The 17,793-nt window shown below is 41.2% G+C and overlaps 1 protein-coding gene and 1 long non-coding RNA gene across 2 annotated transcripts in view; one reads left to right on the top strand and one right to left on the bottom strand.

The window, feature by feature from the left end:
• LOC139614046 (uncharacterized) overlaps positions 1 to 3,141 on the top strand; it is a 127,466-nt gene extending 124,325 nt beyond the window's left edge. Inside the window, exons 4-5 of the long non-coding RNA XR_011686886.1 lie at positions 2,463 to 2,584; positions 2,851 to 3,141. This is a non-coding gene — a long non-coding RNA (uncharacterized lncRNA). The remainder of the gene's footprint in view (positions 1 to 2,462; positions 2,585 to 2,850) is intronic.
• elfn1a (extracellular leucine-rich repeat and fibronectin type III domain containing 1a) overlaps positions 1 to 11,876 on the bottom strand; it is a 75,822-nt gene extending 63,946 nt beyond the window's left edge. The window contains exon 1 of the mRNA XM_071471005.1: positions 6,704 to 11,876. The gene's annotated coding sequence lies outside the window, so the exon portion shown is untranslated. The remainder of the gene's footprint in view (positions 1 to 6,703) is intronic.
• Between the last annotated feature and the right edge of the window lie 5,917 nt (positions 11,877 to 17,793).

Raw genomic sequence — 17,793 nt, 5'->3', positions numbered from 1 at the left:
CTAACGCTATTTGTAACTGCACCGAAATCTAATATAATTATCCAAACAAGAGATGTACAGCTCACAGAGAAACACACGATCAGGTCTGCTGTAAAAAAATGACTTTAATTTGATGGAATGACAGCTCACAATTTTAAATATATTTTTTCATTCGGGGGAGTCTTTGAGTGCCGTGGACTTCGCAGGGCTCCTATATTATATTTCCCCAAGGAACCAATTAATGTGATTGGTGTCCTGTCTTCAGTTAGAGAGAGAGAGATAGAGAGTAAGAGGGAGTTTGCATGTGCTATGCGAGCACATGTATGCCTCTTTGTGTGTCGTGGAGCAGACCGATCACGAGGACTTCCTGAAAGTAGTTCCCAGTCATTAAAAAAATGGCTAGTGAATGGAGTAACTACACCTTCTAATCATTTTAAGATGCCACTAAGCTCTAATCTAAATCATACTGTAAAAACAGCACCTCCACTTGAGATAATCAGCTACACCCCGTGAATGAAATATGTCATTATGGCACATTGTCATCACCCGACGCTACATTCACACCGAGCCTGTTAGATTTGATTCACGAGAAGCCCTCAGTACTTTATCCTGTAGTTTGGTTTGATTGAGCAGGTGAGATGAGCTTAATTCACACTCTAGTGTGCATCAAGACAGCTAAAAAAAAAACAACAACACAGGCCTGTGTCCCTTCAGTTGCAGCTTGTTTGTGTTGAGAACTCAAATGACAGGGTAGTGTGTTATCATTCATCATTTCCCTCATGAAGCTGCAGTGTAGGATGCATTGTCTCTTTATTTTCACAGCATCCCGTCTATGACCATTGAACAAAGTCCGGGGGACTAATTCTAAGACTATTCATCATCTGCTTCTTTGTCAGACCACAAAGGTAAAGCCAGTCACCGGATCACACTTTGTTTTCATTCTCTTCTGGCATCATTTGGACCAAAGAAAATGAACAATAGAGGTAATTACACCCATCTCTGCAACCCACATTGATGACAATGAAACGTGGCCCCTGCTACGCTGTGCTGTTACTTCGTGATCGACACCTTATGTGACTGTATCAGTTTGCTGATGTTTGACAGCACTCATTTTTATTTAAAGTCAAAAGTAGGAAAACACAGACCTGCAGTGCAAGGGATTTACAGCAACAACAAAAGAATGCTTTTACCATTTGATTTGTCACAGACTGTTATTAAAGGCGTCGGCAAATATATTATTTAGATGGACAAAAATCATGCTTTCGGAACAAATCTGAAAAACATCCACATTTGAAGACATGGTTCAAAAACAAATCACATTTATTATTTGATAATCTTACGTCCTGAACATGATTGAAATATTATTCAGTTTTTTGTTTTTTTTGTTTTTTTGTTGGCAGTTGAACTTTTCTTAGCGATGCAAATATATTTAAACAATCTGACATTATTCTAAAAGTGATGCGGCGTGGCCTTTTGGAAATAATCTGACGAACTAAAACAGTTCAGTTTCATAAATAAAATAAATAAGAGTTATTTTTATGCAAGTGCTTTGTGTGTGTTGTGCAGCGTATTGGTTTGTGCTGTTGAGTGCACAATGCACAGAGGAAATATGTTGCATGCATTCTGGCCAGACAGAGCAACAACAGCCCTGCACATTTGGAACCACCTCCATGTTAGTTTGCAGTGTATCTACAAACTGGGCTTTGGTGCTATAGAGTTTTACCCCGTCTATAATTAAAAGGTGACCAACACGCTATAAGGTGCCGTCACATTATTACCATATGCGTAATCTAATGTTACAAAAAGCATGAATTTCCTGAAGGTGGTCGGGAGCGTCTGACACACACACACACACACATAAAAGAAAATCCTGCTTTCTGAAGTGAGCTTTGACAGAACCGTTATGTATCACCAACTTTAATGGGCTCTTATGTGCAGGGTATTCATCAAGTAGAGCAGGTGCCTGCAGATACATTGCCACGGTATTTCTGCATCTCAGCATCTAATTACTTTGCTGAGAAGAGACAGAGCCATGTTCAATACGACTGACTCTGCCATTTCATGATGCTTGTTTACTAAAGGTTTTCGACTATCATCAGGCAGCCAGCAGGTGGCTGGGGAAACTACACAGAAACAGTTCCGGCACTCTCGGATGGATTAATTTTTCTGCACTTCTAAATTAATTATGACTGATTCACACACTCAAGTGAATCCCTACATCTTTGGGTTGATCCCCACAATCTGTCAGTGGTGCCGTAGCTCATTCTAGCTTGTCTTCAGCTACTCCTTATTTCTCAGGGCCGATCGGTTTTTCAGGGAATACGTAAAAATCTCTGCAAGTGGCAGTCATCTCATTTTCTACTCAACTGCAATCAGCACATATAATGTAAGAAGAAAAAAATTGAAGTACACAGCAATAATGGCTACACCTACCATCCTTGTTTTTTTTTTTTTTTTCCTTGAAACGCGCCTGGAATCCAAAGGGCCATCACTGCCACTTTCAATGAACACCCCTGAGTAAACTGCATTCTTTCCTGAGATGGGACCTGGCCACAGCTCTGTGAACACAATGTGCAGATAATAACTCATGAGCTGCTGATTCAAGGTGAAGTGCACTAATGGTTTTTTGCATGCATTCTATGAGATGTCATCTCAGCAAAGGTGCATCTTTGTTTTGCAGCCCAACGGCTGCATAAAATGTGCCCGAGGGCAGCTGCGTTTTTGCAGCAGCAGTTTTTGTATTTTCAGTCTTATCTGCTCGTTACAGCCTTTATTAGATATTGGAAATCTGCAACAAACTGCCTTTCTTTCCTGAATGTTAATTTACTGTCAATAACATTTCCTTTTCATGTCTCTTGTCCTGAGGTGCAGCTCTGACAGCGTCATTGATGGCCATGTCCTTCATCACTAAGCACTCTTCACTAGTCTGCCCACTACAAAACCACATTTGAAATGTTGAGAAATAAAGATTTAAAGCGAAGTGTTTTTCCTACGGTTATAATGCATCCTTTGCTAAAACTAGGATAAGTGGCTGATAATTGTGGCTGGCAAACTACACCGTCAAACAAACAAACCAATGAAGGCTAACATTTTATGACTGATGAGTCAAAGCTCCCTCCTATTAAAATTTGATGATATAACACATCAGGTCTGTTGTTATGTAATATTTTCATGTAAGTTGGGATCCTTAAGATGTCAGACAGGCTTGCTTTGGTGACCGTTACTTGTGGTTACAAGTGATAACAGTAAGTGCAGCTCAGTCCTTGTTGAGCAGCTATAATTTTGCATTCGCACCACAGAAGAATAACTGCATCTGTTGACAGTGCAGAGAAACAAACTTGTGCTGTTTTAATGAAGAATTCAGTCAAAAATCATTTCAGCTTGGTTTCTTAATGAGTGCTTCGGAACAAAAAGCCAGTCCGTGTTTTGCCCGTTGAATGCGTTTGATTTGAAAGAGTGCCAGTATCTTAACTCAACCCAGTGAACAGTGGCACTGTTATTAATGAGATGACATGAAAAGCAGTAATGCTGGATTACATGCGTGCATCATTTCCTGTGCATCACACAGTTTAAATCCAGCGCAGGAATGGAGGCCACTATCAGTGAAAACTCGTATTTATGGAGAGGTAATTAGAGATTGTAAATACATTCAGTGGATATTGTTGAAGAAATTTGAAAAAATAAGTGTGTAGCTACAACTAAACTACTTTATATGGGCTTTTTTCACTCTTCAGACCAGACATTCAGCACTTACTATGGAAGAAATTATGTTTTTCTCTTCTTCTCTTTTGTTTCCCCCCTGTGACTAATTTCATGACCTTACCATTCTTCACTACTCAGAAAAAAACAGCCCATTCTTCCCCCTTTTTTTTTTTTTTTTTTAAAAAACAGCTGAGCGTCACATGGGACACTTCAGAGTGAGGTGGTGCAACAGCTCTTGTAAAATGCCACACACTACTCGCAGCACAGCATCTTGCCGTTTGAATTTTTACGGTTGTGGAGAGCTGTGCAACTGAAATAATGCCATGCTGTTGTACCATATGTTTCACAGCTCTGTCTGCAAACCCTGACTGGTCCCTTTGATTACACTTTACACATTGTTAACCAGACAACCAGAGCATCGCTGCTTGATTGTGCGGTTGGCCAAGCCTCGGCAACTTTTCAACAACATGACATTAGTGCAAGAAAATAAACATATTTACATTGCATGTGGGATGTTTTTTTGCTTTTTTTAAACTCTGCTACAGTAAACCACATCTTTATAAGTTACAACTAAACCTCAGCATCCCCATATCCACCTATGAGTACTTTCCACTGACTGTATCTGTCCTGAATTGCTGATGCAGGATTGATTAAAAGATGATTTTATGTCCTTAGTTTGTTGTAGAACGCAACAGGAAACATGGGGAGAGAATGAGGGCAGTGATATCGGATGAAACTTGGGATGTCACTGTTTCGTTTTAAGGATTTGTGTGTTTAAAACTGTACATCGTGTTTTGTACAGTCCTCTGCATAACCCTACATAAATATGTGTCCACTCACAGTATAACGTGAGTAAATGAGTTGCAATCTCCTTCAAGTCAGACAATAGATTTATATCAGAGAGACTTGGTAACAAAGAGTTTTGGATGCTTCAATTTAAATCATACACAGTATAGAGCTGTGGAAAACTGTAATAAGCGCTGCCATTTCCATTTAGAAAGGTTGGTCACATTTTCAAAACCGCTGTCCCCCCTCCAGGATATCTGTCTCTCTCAAACAGCAATTTATCGTACAGGACGGCCTCGTCTTTTCCACTCCTCGCCGTCATGAGAAGCTGTAATTCTCTCTCAGTATCCTCAGCACGATCTCCTTCTCTCTCTCTTTCTCTCCCTCTCTCTCTCACTCCTCCACAAAGAACCAAGCTAAGGCAACTTGCATACAAAAAAGCTGACTCAATCATCCAGCTGCATAATCAAGATAAGGGAGACGGGGACAGGAAAAGGGAGATGTGAAGGCTAATGCAAGAGACAGCTTTAGCAGCAGCAGCAAAACGAGGATGTTTTCAAACAGTCATAACTGTAGACATTAAAAGTTGGAAGATAGTGATTCACACTGATGGTAAAAGGCTGAGCTGGGGCTGATCTTCTGTCTGGAAATGACTGGAGCGAGGGCTACTGCTGACAATTAACAGAATACTTGCAGTTTTGCAGCGTGAGACAGATTGTTTGGGCTTTACATTTTAAATGCTTTCCCGCTTTAAATGTCATCAAGGCAGTAACACATTATTTAGCCAGAACAGAGATGATACAGCACTCCTACACCTACGTCCATAGTGCAGCTGAGTGGAAAGCCACAGAATTGTTCCTATAGGCTTGTCATTTCTTTGGCTCTGACCGCAGGTGTAGGTTATATTAAACCTGGCATTGTTTCAGCATTTTTCAACCCCTATGCTTTGGACTACAGATTGCCCCCCCACCCCCTCTCCCCTCCCCCCTCCGCCCACCCACCCAACCTCTACCACCACCACCACCACCACCTCCTCTCCTCTTCCTCTCACAGGGAATTCAGGCAGCCTTCATATGCGTGAAACACTTCAGAGCTGGCTAAACATCTTTGGAAATGAAGACAGTGCTGACTTAAAAAAAAAAAAAAAAAAGAAAGAAGAAGAAAAAGAAATCAATCCATATGAAGCCTTGTGCAATTCAAGTAAATCAACACGTCCGGCGTGCAGTTTGTAGTATGTATTTCCCAGACAGATGGCTCAGACTTGCAGCAAAATCCTCAGCTAATCTGAGTGAGACTGCACAGGGCCACTGTACTGTAAGCACAAGCCTGTGTAATGACAACATAATAGTTTCTGCCCATGCAAAGCACTAATCGTTTCATATTTCTGCTTTAAACTGTCTGAATCATGACTTAATGGGAGGTTTGATATGGTGGAGCGTCTTGTGAGCTTGATGGGCAGTTTGGTGAAACTGGCTGTCATTTTGTGATAGTGTAGGCTGGGTAGGCCTGGTGGTGTAATAGAAAAAAAGCATTTTTTTTTTTTTTTTTCAATCAAAATGATGTCGTAAGTAATAGCTAGCCACCTCATTAGCCCGCAGTTCTTATTTGCATATGAATTAATGTCCGTCTCATGTGCGTGAAAGAGGGAACATGAAGTTGATCCGTTGCCGGTTCAGTGGAGCGGCCGGGGAGCTGTCCGCGGTGCTGAAGGCACATCTCACGGTGCCACACCGGAGGTTTACAGTTGCAAAGTGCCCGCTGTACTTTCACCGAGGCGGTATCAGGGCAGAGCGAACGCAAACCTACCGTGTGCTAAAATGCTGTTCAGGTAGATGGATGTTCACACTGATAAAACTTCAACTTAAAAGACTGTTTGCAGCACACGCATACACCTGGATCGCAGTCAGGGCGATAAAAAGTGCCTTCATGTCCCGCTCACAGGTCGTGTCAGCTTGCAAACATCTCGCAGAAACAGACGCTAAATGCATCGACTTCTGCAAGTTCATCTGCGCGTTTTCTAACGTTTGTGTTCACTTGGTAATGTGAGATTTTTTATTTATTTTTTTTTTTTGGCAGAAGCACAACAGTCGAACAATGCTATTCAAATCGCCTCAGAGCCCAACACCCGAAGACTTACAGCTATATGCGAATGCAAAAGGCATAAAGTGGAGGATATGTTGTGCGTGAAACTGTGCGACATGAAAGTGTAAAATCCAGCAACACCGTGCCAGCTTACCTGCTTGACGATCGCGGAGCAAGAGCCTCTTCCCGATACAAAGCCGGCAGCTTACTGTAGTATGTCACCACGAACACAAGTCATTTTCAAAGAGACGGGAGATGTTTCTGTTAGATTGTAAAAAAAAAAAAAAAAAAAAAAAAAAAATCAAAGTAATAGCAACGATTAAAAAAAAACAAAAAAGAATCCCAGTTTTTCTGTTTTCGGTTTGAAGGCGCACAAAGCGGCGGCTGACTGCGTCGAGGGAGAGTCTCAAAGATCCATTTAGCGGTGAGTGATTTAATTCAGGGCTCAGCTCCTCTCAGCGCTCGCCTTTATGTCTGCTGAACAGACCCGGAGCCCTGCTTGGCTTTGTCTATTACACCGAGAGCTGACACCGGCGTTTAACCACAGTCACAGGAGGCGGGTAGGTCGGTAGGTAGGTAGGTCGGTAGGTAGGTATGCATCTACTGTATCAGTTGGGGAAACTGCGGGGAATAAGTGCGAGAGGAGCGCATGTTGATCCTCCTGTCTAGCCGAGGCAAAGTTTAAATCTCATAATAAGATTGTTTGTCACCGCCAGGCTATAAATGGTGGCGGGTTCAACACGGATGCCGGAGGGTTTATGGCAACTCCTGCGGCCGAAGTGAAAAACGCATGGTCGTCAGTGCCTTGTGAGAAAGAAAGAAAGAAAGAAGAAGAAGAAGAAAAAAGCGGAATAGTGTCACGTTAATGAAGACAGTCGGAGTGAGAAGTGTCAGCGACGTCACATGGGCTTCGGGGCTTGAGCAGCCTCTCTATGAGCAAACTTTTCCTGCCCCCCCTCCCTCCTCCTCCTCTGAATATGGGCTGCACCACCGCGCTGGAAATGCTTCTGAATTGCTCAATTTCACAGTCTGGTTGGGGGTGTGTTTAATTTGGTCTTGCATGAAAGGAGATATGATTTTTTTTTTTCCCCTAGCACAAAGGTCCATTGGTCCGACCAGCAGGGGGCCCCTAAATATTCAAAAGAAGTTGTTAATATGTCCATTTAATCCTATTTGGTGTGACTATGTGATGTTCTAATTTTAAAAATAATGTGTCTTCTTTAGTCTTCTATAGTCCATATAATTTCAGTTTTTGTTAATGCATAGATTTGCAGGCATGTGTCCACGCTAATATGAAATGTTAATTAGTCCCTTTAAAAAAATTAGAAAATACCACATTGTTTGCACTTCAGGGTTAAAGAGAGGAGGCGTGGGGAAAGGGAGGAGCCAGGGCAGCTATTGAAGTAGACCATACTTCACTGAAGAGGTCAGGCCTTGGTCCCCGTGATAGTAAATCAATACATATCAATGATAAATTATTAAATGCAAGAACCTACAGAATACAAATTCCCACCCATATGCACCTGCGCCCGGGCAGTGTGATGGAGGACGGTGCTTAAAAGAAACAAGAAGCGATATTAATATGTTTAAAAGCAGGTGTATTTGAATTTGTCGTTGCCCAACTTCTTGGTGTTCATGCGTCAACAAAATTATGCGAAGGTTAAACACACAGATGTGATCACAACATGGTTGACCCTGCAATGCGAATTATGGCAAGGCTGATTGAACCCCTGCTTGAACGGGATCAGTGCAAAAGGAGCTGGAAAAATGTAGGAAATGCCACTGTGACTAAATCTGATCCGTGCCTCAAGGGTTAAACCCAGATTGTCTGTCCCTGTGTAAACGCAGTCCCAGATTTAATTTATGGAGAGTGCAGCCTGATGTCCTCTGTAATGACGTAGTCTGGGGGATGACCCGAGCAAGTCGGGAAGCGGCAGCCAGGCTGCAGATGCTCTTCTCTGAGAGGGAGCAAGTGGTTGTGTGAGGACTTGGCACAGATGCTGCAATGCCTTGTCTCATTGCAGCAGTCACATTGGAGCTGCGAAATGTGGACATAGACAGGCCGGCTCAGGAAGTCACAGCACTGCAGCTGCAGCGCTGAGAATGACAGACACGTGGTAGCATGCTGCCTAATATCTTCACGACCCCAGGGCGAGCCTGAAACGTGACCCCATACAGACACTGAAGCCTCTGTGCTCGCCGCTGCACACCACCCTGAATTCACAAAATACGGGTGGGAAGATATGAGTGCCCACAGCTGGCAGAATAAAGAAGAACAGGTCACAGCCGAAGGTCTTATTCTTCTTATGAGCAGGTAAAGCTACATGAATTCTGACAAATGCCAATGTTTTTGCTTTGATTCTGAATCCTAACATGCCTAACATTTCACTGGAGAAGGTTTAATTTTTAATTTTTTTTTAATTGGCTCTTTGTTTTGTTTATTTTTTATTCAGATGCCACACTAGGTCTCTGCACATTTCAGAGTGCGGCAGATGGGATGGGCTTTTATAATGAACCTTCCCAGCTGAATTTACCTGGAGGGCACAAATGTTGTCCAGGTATGAGCTTTGATTCCCAATGGAAAGAGCTGCCTTTGTTCATGATATACTAATGATTTACAATGTGGTGGAGGGTAAGTATATACCATATAAGGTAATATATAATGTGTAATGCCATGACGTCTTGTCACCCTGCTACTGGATTTATTGATGTAGGAGGTTTGAGGGTTTTGAAAAAAATTAATTCTAGCCTGTGTTTTGCTACAAAGGGATACCATATGTGATAAACAGGCTTTGCATATAATCCGAGGTGGAAGTATGTTTGTTTACATTGTAATATTTACCCCCCCTTGTCACTTTGCATTTGAGAGGCTTTACCGCATTTCCTGTTAAACTGATGCTTTCAGGGGTTTTAACTTGAAGCTGAGCATTATCTCCAACCTGACTGTCCTTGCTCAACAAGGAAGCACAGCATTGAATTTGTCACTTCACAATAGTCTGCACATACTTAAAGCTGCATTTTATCACTCCCCCCAGCAAATGCTGAAATCAAACACTAGTCTCAATTATTGTACGCATGATTTTCCAGTCCACTATTTCACGCATGGCTGAGCAAAGTCTGAGTATTGCATCCAAAACAACAAACAATCTTCTTATTGATATGCATCTTATTTTCTTTATTCTGTAGCTTTCTCACACGTATCCAATATTTACATATTGACTGTTTAAGTTTGATATGAATCTATCGGAGCTATCGTGCAACAAAATACTAAATTAACTTTAGGAATCCGTCCTAGAGAAACAATGATAAAAGCTTCCTTAAAACTTCAATGAAAATGGATGTTACCGTATGATTCTTGGTAAAGGCTGCTCAGAAACGGTTTTGATCAGCTCAGGTTTGTCTCAAACTCTGTGGTTTTTTTGAGAATAAGTAGCGAGAGAATAACTGAGCAGAGGAGACCCCTGGTTCTAGAAATTTAAATGAGCTTAAGGGCATCTACATATAACTGAAATTTTCAAATACTTAAGCCTAATAGGGAATTTTAAAGGGACAAACATGACAGCAAGACTGCTTTTGTTATCAGACTTTGACTTGTTTCGCATTGGAGAAGACTGCTAATGCCCCATGTAAATCTGGAGAAACTGCTGCAAATGGAGAGATTATAATGTCACTAAATGAAGTCCAGTCAGTCCGGGTGGAGAAGAAAAGGAGACAGATAGGTGGAATGTATTATTCAAATCCTTCATTTACTGGCTAAGCCAATTTGGTGCTGAGGCAAGTAACAGTGCAGGCAGTAATTCAGGGGAGGAGACGGTGACTGCTGGTTGATATAATGGAATATGTGCTGTCAGTGAAGTGCAGGAGATCCATCTTACTGGTGAAGCAGTGGGACGGGCAGCTCTGCCTCACCAATGATAATGTTATGTGGGAGAAATAGGGAGCTGCACTCAGAAGTGCTTGTTGCCATTTAACAGCCCTACTTACATACCGTGTTATTGTCCTCACAGCAACACACAAACATGGCAAACAGATGGAGTGTTGCAGCAGTATGAAGGGACTGCTCCTGGCATTAATGTCTCCCTGCTATTATTCCCATCTACACTGATGTCATCTCGGTTTAAAGAAGACAGATACAGAAGTAAGATAAACCCAAGAACATAATAAAATAAATGACAGTTACCTGAACCTGGTAAAACGATAAACAATGACCCACTGATAACATTGAATTAAATGGTGATATATATTTTCTTTTGAACAAACCATAAAAAAGATGTTGTCATGCAGGCATATACATCTGAACAGCATTATCAGCAGCGGTGGAGGAAGTCTTCACTGTAAAAATACTGCAAGAAATATTATACTTTTATGTATATATCATATTATTCAAGGACCCCTAAACTGATACACACATAAGACCACAGAGCTCCTTTTGATAAGATTTTTGCTTTTTGATGTCTTATTACATGAAGTGTAAAATAGTCACACGTTCTGTCATTGTGTTACTTATGGATGAAATTACACTGAGAATAAATTATTCCTTTTTGTTGGGGACCCCAAGGACCTCACTCTGAAAACTACTGCAATACACAATATACGTATTTGCTTTTTAATGTCTTCATCTGAAATTCTATTGAGTGGACAATGACAAGCAGCCACAGAAGGACAAATCAGAGCAATAAAAGGACGGAAAAATAAGCATGTAGGTACCGGTTTAACCTGCACTGCACTAACCAAAGGACTGCAGTAAGCAAACTAACTCTGAATGATTTGCATAAACACTAGGTAGAGCACTGAGTGGGACTAGGTTACGACACAGATCCCAAGCCATGAGCCTTTGTGGGAGTGCCATTTGCATTGATTTAAATATTTAGTCAGCACAGATAAACTGAGATAATAAATCATCTCATATTTCGTGCTATAGGTTCCCAAAAGTTTCAAATGGCATCTGAAATGGACTTGCAGTCGTCAGGGATTTCTTTTCATTCACACAGGTTTGGGTTCAGCTGGTTTCAAACTTCTTTTGTCTTGCTGAAATATCAATAACCTGTCCACTAAGACAAGAGGACCAATTTCAGATTTTATCTTCTTATCAGTGGCTGTGCAGGGGTAGTGAAATGTCGCTTAAGCCAAGGTATTACCCACGGTAAAGTTTATTGTCTCTCTGCTTCGCCTGTGTCTACACTCATCATCCAGCAGTCAAGGTGTCAGACTTACCTCATAATTTCCACAAAAGGTAGAAAAAAAAGAAAAAAAAAAATAGTGTGAGGGTCATACTTGCTCTGTAATTTAGTGAAAATGATGTCCCCTCTCTCCACCCCTCCTCCCAAATGTTTCCTGTGAAGATATTTGACAGCTTGGGCACCGGGAGAGACAGACAGCTCGCGGCGGAGAGCAGAGCGTGGGCAAAATCAGCCAACACTCTGAGAGGAGGGCCGAGGCCCCATGGTGGCAGCCTCAGCGTGACCGGTGGGATAAACACACCACCTACACTAAAAGCCTTACAAAAGAGACAGGGTTATTCCAACAGCTGTGACATGCAGCTTGTACCCCGTGACTCTGAAACGAACAAGGTTTATTTATGGTTTAGATGGAAGAAAGGCTGAAAATACCCGATGCTGGTGCTTTCAGCTCTCCCAGCTGAGCTACTCTGGTTTTGGTTTAGGGTTGCCCCCCCCCCCCCCCCAACCAAGGGAATGGAGCTCCATGTCTGTAAATAGTGTCCATCTCGTATTGATACACTTACAGGGAATGCACACTGGGGTTATTTTGACGGGGAATGTAAGACATATATAATTAAAAATGGCTAAGTGCCTCAGTGCCTGCTTTGAACATGTTTTTACCTACTACCTCCTCTCTATCCATTAGCTTGGAGGCAAGAAATAGGAAATAGGGCTGTACCTATATTTTACACATAGTACCAGCGAGAATTGCACTACATGCATGATTCAGAGAGCTGTTCAGCCTCGTAGGCTCAATTTGTCTATTGTCAACAAGTACAGTGAGGTTACTCTGGTTGATTTAATTTGAATATCATAACATAACCTTTCCCAACAAGTGATGACACTAAGCTTGCCAGTAAGATACTGAAGGGCTTTCTTGAGAGCCCAAACAACGAGGAACATTTTCTTAGATTTCTCCCCAATAATGATTTTATATACGAGAACAGCAGCACAGGGTGTAGGACAAACTGCGTAATACCTCTGTATTTGAATTATTCAAATTTGAGAGTACTCAGAATGCAGAGCAAACCCCTACTAGGACCTTTTATTAACAAGCTTGGCTGCATGCCTGTGAAACCATGAGATCCTCTGACTCAATGCCATCGTTTATACAGTCAGCAATCCTCTCACCTGTCTGCACACATACTGGCAGCCGCTTCATGCCCCGGAGAGGTAAAAATAACTAGTTAATTATTCATCTTGTGGAACTGATGCCATCTTTCATTATTTGAAATGTCTTAAGAAACATCTCAACTTGACAGTGCAGACGTACAGTACACCAATAGAGATGCAGATGAGGAAAACCTCTCACTCGTGAAGGATGATGCTCATTCATTCTTTATAATCTTCTTAAGTAGTAATTATGTGAGCTAATACAAAGGCGGCCTGACTAATATTAGCTGGTACTTTGTGTCACACCCATATTTTCCAGGAAAATGCTGCGTTTGTACAAAAAAAAAAAAAAAAACTGCTGACACCTTTAACTTTCTGAGCTAAAAATACATTCATAACACTTGAATGATTTTCCCAGAAAAACTACATGGCACTTTCATCAATACTGATTCAGCCATCATTAGGGGCTCATGCTGACAAAGATTTGCTTTGCATTAATGTTTAGTTCGTGTAAAATTAAGTTTTACACTGGCCACTACTTAACCACACTCTATCCATCCATCTATCCATGCGCCCATTTATCCATTTATCCACCCACTTCTTCCTTGACATACACACAACATACAAACATAAAAACACAGTCAGACTCACATTCTATTCACACCCACACACACACACACACACACACATATATATATATATATGTAAATTTGTTATATTTCAGTTGCACAGCAATATATATTCTACTTTTAATGCAGTTTGATTGAACCAGAGATGTTATCAGAAAAAGTATCTGGTAAAGGTTTTCTAGTATTTTATCTTCTCAAGAATTGATTTAGATTTAAACATTGGAAGTTTTGAGTGTGTTGGTATCTTATCAAGCTAATGTGTGCTGTGGGGTTTTAATGACCGGCTTTATTTCATAGCAGTAAAGGAATCATTCTGCTTTTCGGGAAATATGTTTGTTTACTTTCTTGCCAAGGAGAAGATCAATACCACTTTAATATCTGTATGCTAAATATGAAGCTACCGTCAGCAGCCAGGAGCTCTGCTTTGCATTATTAACATATAACAACTTGTTTGTTTAATCTTTACAAAAATACAAGTTTAGTAATGACATGATGCAGTTTTACGTGGGGTTGTACAAGGGACAACTTTTTTTTCCTGTTCTCAGTCTTAATGCTAAGCTAAGCTAACAGGCTGCTGGCTGTAGCTTCATATTTACCGTACAGATATAAGAGCAATAGTAATGTTTTCATCTGACTTTCTAAAGTCTAAAGGTGCATTTCCCAAAATTACAAACTATTCCTTTAACTTTCATTCCTTTTTGTACTGTATGTGTGGTTTTATGAAGCTAAATCAGTACAAACCACAAACAAATCCATAATGGCAATAATATATGCAAACATCCTGATGAAACATTGCTCATCCTACACAGTTTTGTTTTTTTCATTCACAATATCTGACTCATGTTATGGGATGTAAACAGACTGATGGTGGGTTCAGAGGCCAGGGACGCGGACTGAGGCGCACATGTGCTGTTTAACCACATCACTCTTCCAGTCATTTCAAAGCGGGTGTTTTTCTAGCTGCTGCTTGTGTGAGTGTCTGCAGGCAGTTAGCAATGAGGCGCCCACCAGTCTGCATCTGTCTGACTGCAGCTAGGGAGCCTGGGCCTTCCAGTGCCCTATCCATAAGAGAGCTGAGCCCAGCAGGCAGCCCACACAGATGCTGTGCATACCGACAAAAGGACATCCGCCTACATTGTGTTGTCTAAATGATTCCCCAGCTCACGTAACGGTGAGAAAAAGCAGAGCAGATTGTGAAGTGTATGATCGGTGGAGGTTGGAAAGTGCTCAGAAAAATACTTGTTTCAGTTCCTGTAAAACTTTTCATTACCGCTCTGCAGAGTTGCTTGAATAAAAAGAGGGGGGGTTAAAGGTTGTGAGCTGGTCTATGATTTCTGACAGATGACACCGGGAAAAGGATTGTTTTGATAAACTCGGGCTAAAAGTGCTTCACTCTTTTGAACGCCACTGCATCTGTGAAGGTGAGAGGGGGGCAAGTGAAGTGCACTCACACGCAGCAGGCACATGTTCAGCTATTATTGCAGGTGCTGTTATTGAAGCTATAAAGCAATAAAAGCACGGCACACACACATACACACACACTCACACAGGCACGTATGAATTTACACACAATCACACACACATTCCTGGGGAGTTGAGTCGGGCACGGCTTCACTCTCAGTTGAAATTTTCATCCAGGTTTTGATGCAATGCGAAATCCCTCATAAGCTTATTAGTGTGACATGTTAATTACTGCTCATTAACACAGGATTTTATTCATGAACTCATATCATATTGTACATTATTTGTAATAACTTTGTTCATTTTAAATTACCAGTTTGCAAAATGAATACAGGGATGCCGTTAAAATATCTCACATCAGCAGAACACTGCTTATTATTGATATTCATATTTGCATAATTTCCATCCATTATCCTTTAGCTATGCTTGCTTATCCTTGAGAGTTGTGAGGGGGGGCAGAAGCCCATCCCACCTGACAGGTTCAGGATGCACCCAGGCTAGTTTGCCAGTCAATCACAGGGCTGACACTTAGAGACAGGCTGCGGTCGAGTAGTATTTTTTGCTTACGAAGGTTCCTCGATACTTCCTGAATGACCAGGAAGTATCAAAGTGGCAGGCACAATAAGAGCCGGTCAAATCCTCTCAATGCTGAGGAAAGGAGCTTCAATGCTTCCTTTCTCATCTCCTTTAGCAAAGGATACACTGGTCCGTTGTTTGCGAAAGGAAAGAAGATAAGGTCGTCCCACAGTTCCTTGCAGCACCAATATTCAATATATATATGTTGCACCATTGTAGTTTCACCACAGCAGACCCACGTAAATGTAGAAACAACAGAGCATCTGTTTTAATTCGATCAAAAACGTATGGATATACTTGTATGATTGGCTGAGCTCCAAATCCATGAATATTGATGATGATTTCTTCTCTTTCAAACCCAATTAGGAGTAAACTTGAATAACAAGCATATTGAATTCCTAGTAAACAATATCATCATCATAACAAAATACCTTACACATAAATGTTGTTTCACTGAATACCCCACACTGTGTAGGCAACTAAAAAATGAATTTTCTATATTTCACAAATCTATAAAAAAAGTCAGAAATTCCATATACTTCTTTCTGAATATGATTTACTCTGGCCTCTTGCTCAGTTCCTTATTTTTATTTAATTATTATTTTAATGGCTCAACTTTCTCTACTTGTATATTTCTTTCATGTTATGTTATTTCAACATTTTGCTGTTACCATCTATGATTGGTTGATGATTAAATGTTACTTACATATAAACTGAAAACGTTCTTTCGTAGGAGGTGTGATTGTGTTTTGGACAGGAAACCTTACTTGAATCCTGGGCCTATAGCACTGAGTTTGTCACTGTATTTGTCCTCCAAGTGTTGTGTTATGTGTTCATGTTGTGTAAATGCAGTCTAATTCTCTTATCACCGAAGTTGTCTTTTTGTAAATCCTTCTAAATTCTTCTTCACATCTTTCTTTGATGTCATAATGTTTTCCATTGAGGTCAAGAAAAAGGGTTTAGGTGATTTTCTTGACTTTTCAACCACAGCCACAGACAAACTAAGCTCACATTCACATCTGTAGGCAATTTAAAGTCGCTAGTTAATCTAACCTGTGGTCCCTTGGTCTTTTGACTGCGGGAGGAAACTGCAGTACCCAAAGGATACATTCGCAGGTACGGGAGAACATGCGAATAATCAAGCTCCACAAAGAAAAAGGCCCAAGTCAGCCATTAGGTGAAAATAAAGATGGATGTACCATCTGTGATGTCAGTCACACGTTTCTAAAGAGTAGTTTTTAAGCTCAGGGTGGGCTGCTCTGCCGTTGCCATCTAGCCAGTACCTCACTCTGCCTAACTCCCAGCTAACCCACCAATTGGAGCCGAGACTTCAGTGCATGCCGTTTTGAGTCAAGGGGGTGCTCATCCGTCTGTCACTCAGAGCTGCACCCCCTCAATTATTCAGGACTCTAAGCCTTAATAAAATTTAAATGGGTGGGTTATATAAAAAATACTATTTTAACATGGGAGTTTATGGGGATTGACTCACTTTTGTAGCCAGCCTCAAGTGGTCATTTGAAGAACTGCAGTTTTTAGCACTTTGGTCTTGCTGAGGGGCGACAGAGCTAACCACTGCGCCAGCAGACCCTCAGTGTCAACAGGCTGGTTTAGATTGAATTTGCAAAAAATCTAAAAGTAGTTAGTGACGCAGCAGCAGGCTAAACTCATCTGCATTCAGTTTTATGCTGTGCAGAAGCATAACGCTCATACTGACCATGGCATACAAATTATTGAAAACAACCATAGATGTGCCTTCTTCCTGGGTTGCCAAGTTTTTACACATGAGAGTTTTTGAAGAAATGGGTTTTCAGTATTCTGTGTGCGGACCGTTTAACCAAGCTCTTCGCTTTAATTTGAACAACTCACATGGCTTTGGCCCTGCAGGGCTGCTTAATTAAACAAGAATACAGAATTAATCAGTGAGAGAAAGATCATGGATATTTGGTATAATAAAACTATTGTAGTGAATGTTAACTTTTGCCGCACCCAAATTCCAACTGAGCTTTATCTCCCCGTCCTGAGCAAATATGATACTGCCGCTTACAATCAAATACAGTTAGTGTCAAGTCACGCATGAGCCGTGTACAGCACAAGCTGCTAATTGTCATCTGGCAACTCAGGCCTCCGTCACCACAAGGACATACAAATGCACACAGAGCTCTGCGGGGTTTTTAGATAGTTCCAGTTACTGACCTGTGACATTAGCATGAAGGCTGTTGCAGTCATAAAGAATAGTCAGTTTTTTC

This window comes from Trachinotus anak, unplaced genomic scaffold (assembly GCF_046630095.1).
Source record: "Trachinotus anak isolate AG129_WGS33_773 ecotype Australia unplaced genomic scaffold, CSIRO_AGI_Tana_v1 ptg000003l, whole genome shotgun sequence".
Lineage (NCBI taxonomy): Eukaryota > Metazoa > Chordata > Actinopteri > Carangiformes > Carangidae > Trachinotus > Trachinotus anak.
This window is presented reverse-complemented; position numbering and strand designations above follow the sequence as displayed.